General features: G+C 42.9%; 1 protein-coding gene across 1 annotated transcript in view; it reads left to right on the plus strand.

The window, feature by feature from the left end:
• LOC126418987 (mucin-7-like) overlaps positions 1–15,955 on the plus strand; it is a 159,672-nt gene that overhangs the window by 92,944 nt on the left and 50,773 nt on the right. The window lies entirely within an intron of this gene.

A 15,955-nucleotide genomic window follows, 5' to 3' on the forward strand; every position in this document is an offset into this window, starting at 1 on the left:
TTCAGTGGTTTCCTCAAATACTTGTGAGTGTGCGGCTTTGTTTGACCTGTTTCTCAATAGTTTATATTTCGGTGCACGTGTTTAAAGAAAATGAGTTTTATTATGAGCCGTAGTAAAGTTAGCTTTGAAAAGCGCGCCGCTGCACGTAGCATGAAGCAGTAACACCGACTCAAAGGAAGGCCTTGGCACACTCACACGTACGAGCGTAGCGATTCTTTAGTATTTCCAAGGGACTCAGCAAACGATCAAACAATTTGTCAAACTTCAGTGGTTTCCTAAAATACTTTGTGCGGCTTTGTTTGACCTGTTTCTCGATAGTTTATATTTCGGCGCACGTGTTTAAAGAAAATGAGTTTTATTATGAGCCGTAGTAAAGTTAGCTTTGAAAAGCGCGCCGCTGCACGTAGCGTGAAGCAGTAACACCGACTCAAAGGAAGGCCTTGGCACACTCCCAGGTACGAGCATAGCGATTCTTTAGTATTTCCAAGGGACTCAGCAAACGATCAAACAATTTGTCAAACTTCAGTGGTTTCCTCAAATACTTTGTCCGGCTTTGTTTGACCTGTTTCTCGATAGTTTATATTTCGGCGCACGTGTTTAAAGAAAATGAGTTTTATTATGAGCCGTAGTAAAGTTAGCTTTGAAAAGCGCGCCGCTGCGCGTAGCGTGAAGCAGTAACACCGACTCAAAGGAAGGCCTTGGCACACTCCCAGGTACGAGCGTAGCGATTCTTTAGTATTTCCAAGGAACAAACGATCAAACAGTCTGTCAAACTTCACTGGTTTCCTCAAATACTTCTGAGTGTGTGGCTTTGTTTGACCTGTTTCTCAATAGTTTATATTTCGGCGCACGTGTTTAAAGAAAATGAGTTTTATTACGAGGCGTAGCAAAGTTAGCTTTGAAAAGCGCGCCGCTGCACGTAGCGTGAAGCAGTAACACCGACTCAAAGGAAGGCCTTGGCACACTCCCAGGTACGAGCGTAGCAATTCTTTAGTATTTCCAAGGGACTCAGCAAACGATCAAACAATTTGTCAAACTTCAGTGGTTTCCTCAAATAATTGTGAGTGTGCGGCTTTGTTTGACCTGTTTCTCAATACCTTATATCTCGGCGCACGTGTTTAAGGAAAATGAGTTTTATTATGAGCCGTAGTAAAGTTAGCTTTGAAAAGCGCGCCGCTGCGCGTAGCGTGAAGCAGTAACACCGACTCAAAGGAAGGCCTTGGCACACTCCCAGGTACGAGCGTAGCGATTCTTTAGTATTTCCAAGGGACTCAGCAAACGATCAAACAATTTGTCAAACTTCAGTGGTTTCCTCAAATACTTTGTGCGGCTTTGTTTGACCTGTTTCTCAATTGTTTATATTTCGGCGCACGTGTTTAAAGAAAATGAGTTTTATTATGAGCCGTAGTAAAGTTAGCTTTGAAAAGCGCGCCGCTGCACGTAGCGTGAAGCAGTAACACTGACTCAAGTGAAGGCCTCGACACACTCCCAGGTATGAGCATAGCGATTCTTTAGTATTTCCAAGGGACTCAGCAAACGATCAAACAATTTGTCAAACTTCAGTGGTTTCCTCAAATACTTTGTGCGGCTTTGTTTGACCTGTTTCTCAATTGTTTATATTTCGGTGCACGTGTTTAAAGAAAATGAGTTTTATTATGAGCCGTAGTAAAGTTAGCTTTGAAAAGCGCGCCGCTGCACGTAGCATGAAGCAGTAACACCGACTCAAAGGAAGGCCTTGGCACACTCCCAGGTACGAGCGTAGCGATTCTTTAGTATTTCCAAGGAACAAACGATCAAACAGTCTGTCAAACTTCATTGGTTTCCTCAAATACTTCTGAGTGTGTGGCTTTGTTTGACCTGTTTCTCAATAGTTTATATTTCGGCGCACGTGTTTAAAGAAAATGAGTTTTATTACGAGGCGTAGCAAAGTTAGCTTTGAAAAGCGCGCCGCTGCACGTAGCGTGAAGCAGTAACACCGACTCAAAGGAAGGCCTTGGCACACTCCCAGGTACGAGCGTAGCGATTCTTTAGTATTTCCAAGGGACTCAGCAAACGATCAAACAATTTGTCAAACTTCAGTGGTTTCCTCAAATACTTTGTGCGGCTTTGTTTGACCTGTTTCTCAATTGTTTATATTTCGGCACACGTGTTTAAAGAAAATGAGTTTTATTATGAGCCGTAGTAAAGTTAGCTTTGAAAAGTGCGCCGCTGCACGTAGCGTGAAGCAGTAACACTGACTCAAGGGAAGGCCTCGACACACTCCCAGGTATGAGCATAGCGATTCTTTAGTATTTCCAAGGGACTCAGCAAACGATCAAACAATTTGTCAAACTTCAGTGGTTTCCTCAAATACTTTGTGCGGCTTTGTTTGACCTGTTTCTCAATTGTTTATATTTCGGTGCACGTGTTTAAAGAAAATGAGTTTTATTATGAGCCGTAGTAAAGTTAGCTTTGAAAAGCGCGCCGCTGCACGTAGCATGAAGCAGTAACACCGACTCAAAGGAAGGCCTTGGCACACTCACACGTACGAGCGTAGCGATTCTTTAGTATTTCCAAGGGACTCAGCAAACGATCAAACAATTTGTCAAACTTCAGTGGTTTCCTAAAATACTTTGTGCGGCTTTGTTTGACCTGTTTCTCGATAGTTTATATTTCGGCGCACGTGTTTAAAGAAAATGAGTTTTATTATGAGCCGTAGTAAAGTTAGCTTTGAAAAGCGCGCCGCTGCGCGTAGCGTGAAGCAGTAACACTGACTCAAAGGAAGGCCTTGGCACACTCCCAGGTACGAGCATAGCGATTCTTTAGTATTTCCAAGGGACTCAGCAAACGATCAAACAATTTGTCAAACTTCAGTGGTTTCCTCAAATACTTTTGCGGCTTTGTTTGACCTGTTTCTCGATAGTTTATATTTCGGCGCACGTGTTTAAAGAAAATGAGTTTTATTATGAGCCGTAGTAAAGTTAGCTTTGAAAAGCGCGCCGCTGCGCGTAGCGTGAAGCAGTAACACCGACTCAAAGGAAGGCCTTGGCACACTCCCAGGTACGAGCGTAGCGATTCTTTAGTATTTCCAAGGAACAAACGATCAAACAGTCTGTCAAACTTCACTGGTTTCCTCAAATACTTCTGAGTGTGTGGCTTTGTTTGACCTGTTTCTCAATAGTTTATATTTCGGCGCACGTGTTTAAAGAAAATGAGTTTTATTACGAGGCGTAGCAAAGTTAGCTTTGAAAAGCGCGCCGCTGCACGTAGCGTGAAGCAGTAACACCGACTCAAAGGAAGGCCTTGGCACACTCCCAGGTACGAGCGTAGCAATTCTTTAGTATTTCCAAGGGACTCAGCAAACGATCAAACAATTTGTCAAACTTCAGTGGTTTCCTCAAATACTTTGTGCGGCTTTGTTTGACCTGTTTCTCAATAGTTTATATTTCGGCGCACGTGTTTAAAGAAAATGAGTTTTATTATGAGCCGTAGTAAAGTTAGCTTTGAAAAGCGCGCCGCTGCACGTAGCGTGAAGCAGTAACACCGACTCAAGGGAAGGCCTCGACACACTCCCAGGTACGAGCATAGCGATTCTTTAGTATTTCCAAGGGACTCAGCAAACGATCAAACAATTTGTCAAACTTCAGTGGTTTCCTCAAATACTTTGTGCGGCTTTGTTTGATCTGTTTCTCAATTGTTTATATTTCGGCGCACGTGTTTAAAGAAAATGAGTTTTATTATGAGCCGTAGTAAAGTTAGCTTTGAAAAGCGCGCCGCTGCACGTAGCGTGAAGCAGTAACACCGACTCAAAGAAAGGCCTTGGCACACTCACACGTACGAGCGTAGCGATTCTTTAGTATTTCCAAGGGACTCAGCAAACGATCAAACAATTTGTCAAACTTCAGTGGTTTCCTAAAATACTTTGTGCGGCTTTGTTTGACCTGTTTCTCGATAGTTTATATTTCGGCGCACGTGTTTAAAGAAAATGAGTCTTATTATGAGCCGTAGTAAAGTTAGCTTTGAAAAGCGCGCCGCTGCACGTAGCGTGAAGCAGTAACACCGACTCAAAGGAAGGCCTTGGCACACTCCCAGGTACGACCGTAGTGATTCTTTAGTATTTCCAAGGGATTCAGCAAACGATCCAAGAATATGTCAAACTTCAGTGGTTTCCTCAAATACTTTGTGCGGCTTTGTTTGACCTGTTTCTCAATAGTTTATATTTCGGCGCACGTGTTTAAAGAAAATGAGTTTTATTATGAGCCGTAGTAAAGTTAGCTTTGAAAAGCGCGCCGCTGCGCGTAGCGTGAAGTAGTAACACCGACTTAAGGGAAGGCCTCGGCACACTCCCAGGTACGAGCATAGCGATTCTTTAGTATTTCCAAGGGACTCAGCAAACGATCAAACAATTTGTCAAACTTCAGTGGTTTCCTCAAATACTTGTGAGTGTGCAGCTTTGTTTGACCTGTTACTCAATAGTTTATATTTCGGCGCACGTGTTTAAAGAAAATGAGTTTTATTATGAGCCGTAGTAATGTTAGCTTTGAATAACGCGCCGCTGCGCGTAGCGTGAAGCAGTAACACCGACTCAAAGGAAGGCCTTGGCACACTCCCAGGTACGAGCATAGCGATTCTTTAGTATTTCCAAGGGACTCAGCAAACGATCAAACAATTTGTCAAACTTCAGTGGTTTCCTCCAATACTTTGTGCGGCTTTGTTTGACCTGTTTCTCAATAGTTTATATTTCGGCGCACGTGTTTAAAGAAAATGAGTTTTATTTTGAGGCGTAGCAAAGTTAGCTTTGAAAAGCGCGCCACTGCACGTAGCATGAAGCAGTAACACCGACTGAAAGGAAGGCCTTGGCACACTCCCAGGTACGAGCGTAGCGATTCTTTAGCATTTCCAAGGGACTCAGCAAACGATCAAACAATTTGTCAAACTTCAGTGGTTTTCTCAAATACTTGTGAGTGTGTGGCTTTGTTTGACCTGTTTCTCGATAGTTTATATTTCGGCGCACGTGTTTAAGGTGAGTTTTATTACGAGCCGTAGTAAAGTTAGCTTTGAAACGCGCGCCGCTGCGCGTAGCGTGAAGCAGCAACACCGACTTGGTTGGGACACACATGTCCACGCCGTGTCAGGGCCGAGCGCCGGACGAGTGAGGCCGTGCTCCGGTCCATTCCTGCAGGGGTCACACATGACCGGGTTACGTCTGTGTCTTTGTTGTTCCTTGTAGTGACTCGGACGCGGTGATCTGTTTCTGTTTGTGAAAGCTGTAATACATGTTCACCAATTTTCGTAATAGTGAATTAGGACTTATAGCACTTGCTTTAAACGAAGAGGAAAAAGTACGAAAGCAAACAAGAAGAAGAAAATTATGGATCCACAGTGCCTCGAAAACAAGACCAGTACAGGGCTAGTTCGAACATTATTTTCTCATCTCATAGAAGATGAGACTAAGTTTTATCAGTATTTTAGGATGACGCAGTACACCTTCTGTGAACTTTTAAAGAAACTAGAACCAAAACTGAGAAAAAACGACACTTTCTGGAGAGTATCAGTTTCACTCTAAGAACGACTGGATTTTTTTTTTTAAGATTGGTTAAAGAAAAGTACACAGAACACAAATAAATAATAAGTAAGGACAGCATTTTTATTTTATGACTTTAGTAATTGAAAGATAAATACATAAGTTAGTAAATAATAGTTAAATTTCTACTACCCTAAGAAAAACAAATGAGGACTATTCAGTGAATTAGTTTCTGAAGCTGATGAGGAACGTGGGGGATGATGGCTTTGGTTGTTTATATACGAATTGTGGGAATCCCTTTGCTGATCCAAAAGCTGCTGTGTAGGTTCTGTTGACTCGTTTTCCACAGGTGAAGGATATGGTGTCGAAACAGATTTTGCTGAGGAATTGGAGGATGATGGAGTGAATTGATGGACTGATACGTCATTCATGAGTTGCTTCAGTTCAAAGTCTTGTGCAATTGAATAAATCCTAATTTTAGCTTGATGAAAAAGTAGTGGATGCAATGATTTTAGGGCTGGTGCTATACCAGCAAAAAAAGCGTCAACTGGGTTTTGTACTTCTCTCTGTTTTCCAGCTTTTTTTTATGCCAACTCAAAAAGTTTCTTAATTCTCCACAAGGGACTGTGGAATGGCAAGAACCTGTCGTCTTGGCAATATAACGATGACATAAACCAAACATCTGTTTGTAAAATAAAAAGTAAATAAATATATTTCGGGTATTAAAACTTGTATAGTTTTTATCTTACCTTTGGCTTGTACATCTGTTGCAATCGTCTCCCAAACTCTGTGTTTGTACTCGATATTCCTGTAGTTTTCACTTCCCTGATCGTAAAGAACAGGAAACTTACGAAGTTCTTCTATTAGGCGTTCCACATCCATGTTTTGTACACATAACAGTCTTCCACAGTTGCACAGTTCACAAGACAATTAAGCTCGGGACACACATGTCCGGACCGTGTCCATGCCAAGACACGTCCGAGTATCGGCCGTCACCCGGACAACGAAATACATCATTAAAACAAATGTAACGTAGCAGGCCCCACTTGACCGGGCTGAGCACGGGGAATGTCAACGGGCCGGGGCCGGGCCGGGCGGGATTCGCTGTGTCTGATTTTTCACGTGACGGACACGGCCTGACGGTAGAATTGTCTTGTGAGCTGTGCAAGTGCGCAAGACTGTTCTGTGTACAAAACATGCATGTGGAACAACTAATAGAAGAACTTCGTAAGTTTGCTGTTCTTTACAATCAGGGAAGTGAAAACTATGGGAATATCGAGTACAAAGACAGAGTTTGGAAGACAGCTGCAACAGATCTACAAGCCAAAGGTAAGATAAAAACTATACAAGTTTTAATACCCGAAAAATATTTATTTACTTTTTATTTTACAAACAGATGTTTGGTTTATGTCGTCGTTATATCGCCAAGGCGACATGTTCTTGCCATTCCACAGTCCCTTGTGGAGAATTCAGGAATTTTTTGAGTTGTTCTCGTACAGCAAATGCAGCATCTGTTGATCTCCCACGAATTTGAGGTAGATTTCGAAGATCTGATGATCTTCCGGATCCCTCAGCAGCTTCCTTTTGATCCATCCTCTGTTCGGGCACCCTATAACCTTCCATTTTTCGAATAAAGTTGTACAGTACACACGCAGCCATCACGATCATTGTAAGGTTATTAGGATCTCCCTGAAGGATTCTTCTAAATATTCAAAATTTCTGTTCCAATATACCGAATGCATTTTCGGATAGTCTTCTTGCCTGACTCAAACGATAAATATATTGCCATGTCAATTGTTAATTTCCTGCCAGGATATGGTCACTTCAAGTATGTTTTGAGAGGGAAAGCTTCATCGGGTAAAGTTTTACTCCTTGGGATGCTAAGTGTATTGTTTTCCAATGACTTTCCAAGGTTTCAATTTACTAGAGTGCCTCCATCAGAACTTTTTCCGTATGCTCCCACGTCTATTGCAATAAAATTATAACATGGGTCAACCAGAGCAAGAAGCACAATGGAATATGTTTTTCTGTAATTCCAATAGAGACTTCCTGAGTTGTTTGGAGCCTGTATTGTTAGGACGATAGCTCCAACTGTCGAGTTTCCCAGCCTGTAGTTGAAGGAAATAGTTTTAAAGGAATCTACTGTAGCAAGGAACCTGAAAAAAATTGAACTGTATAAGATGAGAAATACTGTATAATCTAAATAATCTATAAAATATTGCAGCATTTTAAACCTTATAAGGAATAGAGGAATGCAAAAAAAAAAAAAAAAAAAAAAAAAAAAATGGGCATCTGTTCGTGACCAACTAAGGAAGACCCTGCAGAAAAGGAAAACTGTTTCAGGACAAGCTGCTGTTCATCAACATAAATATAAGTATGAAGATCTCTTAAAATTCCTACGACCTTACATGGTAGAACGAGAAACAGTTTCCAATGTTCCTTACACGCAAGACAACAATGAGCATAAACAAGTATCAAATACAGATTCCCAAGAGGAGCAGTGTATTGATGAAAACGAAAAAGAGTCTACACAAGAAGACATTGCAGATGAAGAATGGATCATTAAAACCCAGGGTAGTGAAACAGAGAATTTGATACAGCACACTCGGCATTCCCAGACGTCCTCAGTTCATTCGTCCGTCACTTCAAATAAGAACACGTTTATGAAACCACCACTGAAACGAGAATTTCAGCGTGAGGTGAAAATTAGTGAACATGTTTTACAGCTTTCACAAACAGAAACACAGATCACCGCGTCCGAGTCACTGCAAGGAACAACAAAGACACGGACGTGCCCCGGTCATGTGTGGCCCCTGCAGGAACGGACCGGAGCACGACCGTCACTCGTCCCGACGCTCGTCCCTGACACGGCCCGGACGTGTGTGTCCCGACCTTTATACCGTCAGTTGTGTCCGTCACGTGAAAAATTAGACACGGCGAATCCCGCCCGGCCCGGCCCCAGCCCGTTGACATTCCCCGTGCACGGCCCGGTCAAGTGGGGCCCGCTACGCTACATTTGTTTTAATGATGTATTCCGTTGTCCGGGTAACGGCCGATACTCGGACGTGTCTCGGCACGGACACGGTCCGGACATGTGTGTCCCGACCTTCAAAGGAAGGCCTCGGCGCTTGTTCGTGACGTCACGTCAGCTAGGCACGGCGAACGCCAGGTCTGTTGCAGGCATACTCACAATGGTGGTGTCTCCCTCCCAGACACAGGAAAATGTGGAACTATTGGCGGTAGTTGGCCAACACACATTGTTCTGAGAGATTTCTGCAATCAATTAATTGTGCAATTCATTACACTTCTTAACAAATAGTGTACTCCTGAACTTAAATTTCCACCTGTTTTAAGGATTGACATACAAAAACAACTTCATGGTCCAGCAGTAACAGAATTCGTGCTTCTTTACCTTATTTGTAAATCTGAGAAAGTTACGTTTGTACTGGGTTGCTTTTACAAGAAACTGTGAACATACTGGTGCTCTTCTTTAGGTATCTAGGTTGACTATGGGGTGAGGAGCACTGAATGTTAATGAAATATCTTGCGATTGTACACGTAGGGGGAGGGGCGCGGGACAGAAGAAGAAGCAAAAGAGAGATACTTGTTTCATTAAATAAAATTTTTTTATCTTATAAAGTTTATCTTTTCAGTTGCAAGAGGGGAATCTTTATCTTTTCTAATGTGCGTGTTTAAAAAAGTTTAAGCTCAGCAGTATTTTCGATTTATGAAGCTATTTTGTTTCTGTGGTGTCACCGCCAGACACCACACTTGCTAGGTGGTAGCTTTTAAATCGGCCGCGGTCCATTAGTACATGTCGGACCCGCGTGTCGCCACTGTCAGTGATCGCAGACCGAGCGCTATCACACGGCAGGTCTCGAGAGACTTACTAGCACTCGCGCCAGTTGTACGGACGACTTAGCTAGCGATGCACACTGACGAAGCCTCGCTCATTTGCAGAGCAGATAGTTAGAATAGCCTTCAGCTAAGTCAATGGCTACGACCTAGCAAGGCGCCATTAGCCTTACATTGCATGTATCTACAGAGTCTCACTTGTATCATCGTGTATACAAATGATGGATTAAAGTTAAGTATTCCAGCAGCTACGTACTTTTCTTTATAGCATTCATTACGTATCCTGTTTCAGACCTCACGCCAGCCTGCGTGATTTTAAGCGCGTGCCTTTCGGTTACCCATCACTGTGGACTGGCTGTCTTGTCAGTCCACAACATTTTTCTGTTTAGAATTCATTTCGTTGAAAACGACTGTAATCTAATGACTGGCAACAGTTGGACATTTACACATGTAAATTAGTTCACATTTCCAGTGACGATGTCGAACGAAAATAAATAAAAGAAACGATTTCATTGTAAGGGGGTTGGGGTAAGTTTCGATAACAAAATGGATCAAGTAAATATGGTTACTTGAATGTAAAATTTCCGAAGCTTGCAATGGGGCAAAGCGTCTTCCCATATTGATCTACGTTTGTTTCGACAGGATTCAGTAATACAGAACGATCTTCATTTGTAGTTTTACGATAGTAAGAAAATCTTTCATCTAAATAAAACTGCAGAATCCAAAACAATACCAAACATTTTGTCCAAAAATAAGATATTTATAGTGATAGCACGCCCAGGCGTTTCTGCCTGCAACAGACCTGGCGTTCGCCGTGCCTAACTGACGTGACGTCACGAACAAGAACCGAGGCCTTCCTTTGAGTCGGTGTTGGAAGCTGTCGCCCTTCGTTTTCTGGCGGTGGCGCCTTTGTCACAATTGAAGGCTTCGGTGTCTCCCTCTAGACGGAAAGGGGAAAAGTGGGCTGTTCACACGGGTTTAAGAGGTGGCTGGATGGGCTCTCGTAGAGAGTTGGGAGTCGGGACATCAAGAAGCGACTTTTCCGCCGGGGCTAGAGGGACAGCACGCAGACCGCGGCATCAGCGTAAGCGACGCGAGCAGCGGCTCCGTGGTATGGGGCGTTAACTGCTCGTTGCGAAAGGAATCTTCCTGAGCGTCGGTCCCCAAGTTCGGCGGTATGATGTCGACCGGCGAGGAGGTTCTGAAAATCGGCGCGCATTCCTGCGTCCGTTGAAACGGCTACAGTGGCCGGCTCGGCAGAGCATTTGGAGGTGCTGCGTTGGTTCAGTCCTGGGAGTCGTAACACACCAGAAGTTGAGTATTGGTGTTAACAGATTTTATGAAGTTTAATTGAATTCAATTTACTTATTCTTGGCCGGCCGGAGTGGCCGAGCGGTTCTAGGCGCTACAGTCTGGAACCGCGAGGCCGCTTCGGTCGCAGGTTCGAATTCTGCCTCGGGCATGGATGTGTGTGATGTCCTTAGGTCAGTCAGTTGTAAGTCGTTCTAAGTTCTAGGGGACTGATGACCTCAGAAGTTGAGTCCCATTGTGCTCAGAGCCATTTGAACTTACTCTTGTTAATTACACCAGCCTTTTTTTGGGGGGGGGGGCGGGAGGTTTCCCGCCATTCATTCTCGTCTGCCCACCCGCGGTAAGGTTGTGATATTAGAAAGGATGGTCCGTTTGTCCCCTTTTGAGGACGAAAGGGGGGGGCGGGGGATCATAGTAAATCTGTGGTTAGGATTTCTTCTTTCCCCTCCCAGCTTACCTACGGGTTTATTCGACTGTTAGCCTCTGTCATGTCTGTGAAAGTCTAAGGCAGTAATGACTGTACTGTTTAAAATGCAAGGCACTAAGCCCTGATCCACTCTCTCGCCTGCCATAACTAATGTTACTAGACTCACGTGTAAAAGGTACTCTAAGAAAGAAGAAAAATTCCTTTTGACTCGTGGTAAGAACTAGTCAATTGCATAACGAATTCCTGCTCATCTGGAAGCTGTAACTTACTTAAATTTGTGTTTATGTATATTTGGCTACAATAAGCAAGGTTGTTAATGTACGCCGTAGTGGATTTTTTATATTGTTTCTAGTCAGCAAAAACTGTGGTGTGTTTTACCAATTCACTACCTTTAAGACTTTTACTCATCGTGCTTATGTGTTTTACGCAGGTAGTTGGTTATTAGTGTTTTTTCTTGCCATGCAGAAATTTGCCATTTCATTACGGGTAGAAATTGTTGCCTTGAAAGGAGAATGTTGTAAAAGTTCGCAAGTCCTACCTGGCGATCGTGTGTGTTTGCCGTAAGTTAACTGGCAGAAATTTATAAAATTTGTTTTTTATATATTTTGGAAATGTTAATGTTATTAACTGTGAGAGTCCCCCGTGTGCGTGACTCATGCGTTTTGGTTTTTCTATATTGAGAACTTTTGTAAACAGGATTGTCTTTATATGTTGCAGACAAGTTAGATTCTGCGCCATTTAATGAATGGAGTGAAATTCACCTGTAATTTAACTGATCTTGAAATATTATACAGCGTCGCGTTGTATACGTTAAATTGATTGCCTGTACTTGCCTTTTACTAGCGTGAAATTTTCTATAATAATTTAATAATTTAAAGGTCCTTTCCTATCGTAAATTGTGACTTATTTGTTAAATGATTGTTGGTCTTTTTTTAAAAAAAATATCCTAAAGTCTTGCACCAAATTTAAATAAAGAGTGTTATTGAAAATTGCGTGTAATTTCACCTGTTATTCCTTGGCACCTTCTTCCACTTTACATTTTGTGTTTGATTGAGATTAATAACCTTTGGTGAACTAGTTGTAATTTTACGGTTCACCATCTCTTTCACAACCATACATTGAGGTGACAAAAGTCGTAGACTACCTCCTAATTTCGTGTCGCACCTCCTTTTACCCGGCGTAGTGCAACAAATCGACGTAGCATGGACTCCAAAAGTCGTTGGAAGTCTCCTGCAGTAATATCGAGCCATGCTGTCTCTACGGCGGTCCATAATTAGGAAAAAGTTACCGGTGCAGGATGTTGTGCACGAACTGACCTCTAGATTGCACCCCATAAATGTCCAGCCGGCCGCGGTGGTCTAGCGGTTCTAGGCGCTCAGTACGGAACCGCGCGACTGCTACGGTCGCAGGTTCGAATCCTGCCTCGGGCATGGATGTGTGTGATGTCCTTAGGTTAGTTAGGTTTAAGTAGTTCTAAGTTCTAGGGGATTGGTGACCACAGGTGTTAAGTCGCATAGTGTTCAGAACCATTTGAACCATAAATGTCCGATGGGATTCATGTTGGGTGATCTTAGTGGCCAGATGATTCTCTCGACTTCTCCAGAATCTTCTTCAAACCAATCGCGAACAATTTTGATCCGGTGGCATTGCTCATTGTCATCCTTAAAAATTCCATCGTTGTTTGGGAAACTGAAGTCGATGAATGACTGCAAATGGTCTCCAAGTAGCCGAACAAGTAGCGAATCAGTGATCGGCTCAGTTGGACCAGAGGACCCTCTGCATATAAACACAGCCCACAGAATTATGGAACCGCCACCGGCATGGATAGTACCTCGTTGACAACTTGGGTCCATGGTTTCGTGGGGTTTGCCGGCCGTGATGGCCGTGCGGTTCTAGGCGCTTCAGTCCGGAACCGCGAGACTGCTACGGTCGCAGGCCTGTCTCGGGCATGGATGTGTGTGATGTACTTAGTTAGGTTTAAGTAGTTCTAAGTTCTAGGGGACTGATGACCTCAGATGTTAAGTCCCATAGTGCTCAGAGCCATTTGAACCATTTTATCGTGGGGTTTGCGCCACACTAGAACCTTACCATCAGCTGTTACTAACTGAAATCGGGACTCATATGACCAGGTCACGATTTTACAGTCTTCTAGGATCCAACCGATATCGTCACGAGCCCAAGAGACGTGTTGCAGGCGATGTCGTGCTGGTTAGCAAAGGCACCCACGTCGGACGCCTGTTGTCATACACTATTTACGCCAAATTTCGCCGCAGTTTTCTAACGGATGCGTTCGTCCTACGTCCCACATTGATTTCTGCGGTTAGTTCGCGCAGTTTTGGTTGTCTGTTAGCACTGACAACTATACGAAAACTCCGCAACTCTCGGTCGTTAAGGCCTTCAGCCACTGTATTGTCCGTGGTGAGAGGTAATGCCTGAATCTGGTATTCTCGGCACATTCTAGACGCAGTATAGCTCCAACTACCATTCCGCGATCCAAATCTGTTATTCCCGTCGTGCGGCCATAATCACGTGTTCGCGTCTGAAACATTTTCGAATGAATCAGCTGAGAACAATTGACTGTTCCGCCAGTGCTGTGCCTTTTTCCATCTTGTTCACTCGATACTAGCGCCATCACCATATGAGCATATGGCTTTCAGATGACTTTTGTCGCCTCAGTGTATATTACGAGGGCTTACATTTTAACAGTTGGAACTATTTACAGCTAATACAAAGTAGATAAATTTTTGAAAGTTTTACTGTCCTCCGAAGTAGTTACCTGCGTTGTGGATAATCAATTGACAGCGATTTGGAACTCGTAGCATATCCTTTGCAGCGGCAGTTGCGTTGATAGTTCCAGTTGAGCCGCATATTACCCAACGAATCTCTGTAATAATTCTGAAGTGTACGTGATGAAGTGTTTCGGTCGGCTTAGGAATCAAGTTTTCACGAGGGCTTAAGTCCATGCAGTGCGGTGGGTGTTACAGCAAATCCCAGCCCCACTTATCGAACAAATCAGTCACAACTTGCACCATATGCGGCCGAACGTCGTGCTGCAAAATTATGGGCGGGACCTGCAGAGAGAGCAACCACCAACTTAAGTCTGTGTATTTCAGCTTGGTTCCTAAATTGAAGGAAGCACTATTACAGAGATTCGTCGGGCAATAGACCGCTCCATAGATTCTATCAGCAGAACTGGCGATGTGAAAGGTATCCTACGAGTTTCACATCGCTGACGAAAGACTGTGTACAATGCTGATGACTACTTTGAAGGACCTATCTTCTACAAGTTGTAAATAAATAGATGCCGCAATTAATGTTCCAACCCTCGTACACAGAAAGAAGTAAGAAGGAAATCGTATTTTATGCAGAACACACTAGTGGGAATGCAATAGAGCAACAAAAAAAATAAATAAATAAATAAATAAATAAATAAAAAACAACAACAATAGCCATCCGGTTCTTCCATGGGCGATGTGGTATTTTAATGAATTTACATCAGAGGGCGAAGTTGGAGAGAATAAATTTCCGCATACTTGTGTCGCGAAGTAATCCTAACAAGTTAATGTTAAGCTTGGCTGTGCGGTCGGAGAAAGTTAATGTGATCATACGTTTCTTACATACATATTTTTTGACAAATCGTATGGGTATATTTATCCCTCAGTTTCGACCACTCCTTGGAGCGGCGCCTAGTTTTCTTTTTCTTCCTTATATACAGTTCTGAAAGCAATGCAAAAATGCTTTGTCTCCATTGGAAGCCATTACCACTAGCGTCAAAATACGTCGCCACACAATACGCACAGTGCGATAGTTGTCTCAAACGAGAGGTTAAATTTGGCAGACCCGTATGGTAGGTTTGCGCGCTTATTTGATAAAACCGTAGTTAGGAAACATTGAATTTAACAGGAAGTTTAATCGTTACCGGGGGCCTTACGCTACCTGAACAAATAATGAATCAACCTCAGGATACGTCACGCTAATACCTTGAAACACCGCCTCTAACGTTGATAATGACTTGAATTCAGCCAGGAAGAGGGCCCAAAATTTTCTTGAAGTCTGTAATATCCAGCTGGGCCCACCCGTTGTTATTAGATCCCGTAGGGCTATCATATTGAGTGGATGTTAGATCCTACGTATCACAAGCTGATGTAAATAGTCCCAGACATCTTCTGTGGTATGAAACAGAGTGACTGACAAGGGGACGCCACGACGTTTGGAACGCGGATTTACTTCAAACTTCGTACACTCGTAGTACTCCATTAGGACAACAAAATGTGTAACCAGTAGCGCGTACTCCTCAAGAGTTATTGAGAAAAACGCAAGATAATTTCGGTCGTCAGATATATACCTGTGCATGGCCGTTTATACTATGAAGCGGCGGCAGCCGAGTGGGTAGGAGGCTAGGAGCATCCTTATGTCGTAACGGGACGACTTCCTATTATTCTGTTTATGTAGCCGAAGAGGAACTGCTTTCCTTTATCCATTTGTATATAAAAAAAAGCGGGTAGCGTTCAAGCCCCGAAATCGCTGGATCGAGTCCAGTTCGTCACTTTTTTTTTATTTTCAACACAGTCATTTTCTTTACTATTTATATTACAATTGATATAATGGGAAAAATACGTGTAATCGGATGAACTTTTATTAAATTTGCAATGTTATTTGACAGTCAACAAATTTTTATTATCCCAAATAATATAATATTCATAACTATCGACTAGTAAACGAACAAACGCATAAAGTGATACTGAAAATGTATAATAAAAGTTCATCCGATTACAAGTATTTTTCCCATTATATCAATTGTAATATAAATAGTAAAGAAAATGACTGTGTTAAAAATAAAGAAAACTGACGAACGGGAC

The sequence above is a fragment of the Schistocerca serialis genome, chromosome 9 (assembly GCF_023864345.2).
Source record: "Schistocerca serialis cubense isolate TAMUIC-IGC-003099 chromosome 9, iqSchSeri2.2, whole genome shotgun sequence".
NCBI classification, from domain to species: Eukaryota; Metazoa; Arthropoda; class Insecta; order Orthoptera; family Acrididae; genus Schistocerca; species Schistocerca serialis.